The following is a 1,775-nucleotide window of genomic DNA, read 5'->3' as shown; positions in this document are numbered from 1 at the left end:
CAGTGGGTGTGGTTTGGGCTTTGCTTCTGTGAAGATTGACAGCCTTGGAGACCCTGTGGGCAGTTCCACTCTGTCCTCTAGGGGCGCTGTGGGTCAGTAGTGGTTTGGGTTAGGGTCATCTCGACTGGAGCAGATTGCCAGGTCTTTCTGCCATGGAGTCAAGGAGTGGGTTTGAACCACCAACCTTTTGGTCAGCAGCTGACCCTCACTGCTGTTACAGCTGTGCAGACGTGCAATGGTGAGGTTGTAAGGTGGAGGAAGGGTGGGGGGAGCTGGAGCCTGGCGTCTGCGGCTGTGGATGTGAGCACCTCCGTCTTTTGGTTTGAGGTGGCAGTGGACACAGTTGACAGTATGTGGGACGGTCGGCAGTGTCCTGCAGGTACTACTCTGCGTGTCCTTTAGCCGCTCAAACAAGTGACCACTCAGTGGCTTCCCCACTGTGGTCGTGTGACCTCTGGTGTGGGTCTCACCGGGCAGAAGTCCAGCTGTCCTCAGTGCCATGGCCCTCACTGAAGGCTCCGGAGGGATTGCGTCCGAGCTCATTCAGGTTGTTGGCTGAGGACCCTTCCTTGTGGCTGTGCGATGAGCTCCTGTTCCCCGCGGGGTGTCGGCTGCAGGGGCACCCTAACTCCGCCTGCAGGCCTCTTGCTGGCCCTCGCAGGGGACCTTGTTCTCTGAGTCCTGCTCCACGCCTCTGACCTCCTGTGTCACTTGGCCCCCTTCTCTGCACAAAGGCACCATGGGACCAGTGGAGCCCACCTGGGTGTTCGGAACCCTCGTCCGTTTCTAAGGCCTGGCCAAGTACCTTTGGTTGTGGAATGTAACAGCCACTAGCTCCTGACACGGTGTTGGGGCCACGCTGGGGTAGTTGGCATCATCAGGTGCCGTCGAGTCGCCTCCAACTCATAGCGACCCCGTGTACAACGGAAGGAAACACTGCCCGGCCCTGTGCCAGCCCCACAATCCCTGCAGTCCCTGCGCCCACCGTCACAGCCACCATGTCAGTCCATCTCGTTGAAGGCCTTCCCCTCTTTCATTGACCCTCCACTTTACCAAGCATGACATCCTTCTCCAGGGAATGGTCCCTGCTGACAACATGAGCAAAGTAGGTGAGACGAGGTCCGGCCATTCTCTTTTCTAAGGAGCATCCCGGCTGCACTTCCTCCAGGACAGACCTGTTGTTCTGCCAGAGTGGATGAGTCATAAACTTAATCCCTTCTGAGTGGTCTCATAAAATTGAGGACACCAAGACCCACACAGGGGAGGACAGACACCCGGGAGGCCTGGCCACAAGCTGGGATCACCAAGGGTTGGCCACTGGCAAGAGAGGGATGAGGGGAGGGACCTCTGTGAGGGTCATGCATCTGCGACCACGGTGACCGGGTCTATTTATGCCGCAGCCTGTGAGACTGGGTGTCAGCCTTGTTTAGCGAATAAACAAAGAGTGCCGGCTTGCTAAGTAAGTCAGCAGGGCCATTCAGCTGCCCGGTGCGGGACTGGCCTGTCTCCCACTCTCTGAGCATGCTTGCAGCCGTTGGGGAGGCTGACAGTGGTGCCGGCGGGCCAGTCAGAGGCAGATGGACCTCTGGGCCGCTCTGCTCATGGAGGGTTGGCCACAAAGGCGCTGCAGTGGTTCCTGCACTCGACAGACACACGCGGCTGTGGGCTGTGCATCGTGCAGGTTGATGTGAGGCCTCGGGGTGAACAGCACACGATGCCACTTCTGTTTCTAGATTGGAAGCAGCTGAGATGCCCCAATAGCCACGCTCACTCCT

This window comes from Orycteropus afer, unplaced genomic scaffold (genome assembly GCF_000298275.1).
Source record: "Orycteropus afer afer isolate SDZICR_OR568_19922 unplaced genomic scaffold, OryAfe1.0 scaffold00605, whole genome shotgun sequence".
Taxonomy (NCBI): domain Eukaryota; kingdom Metazoa; phylum Chordata; class Mammalia; order Tubulidentata; family Orycteropodidae; genus Orycteropus; species Orycteropus afer.
Note: the sequence above shows the minus strand (reverse complement) of the source record.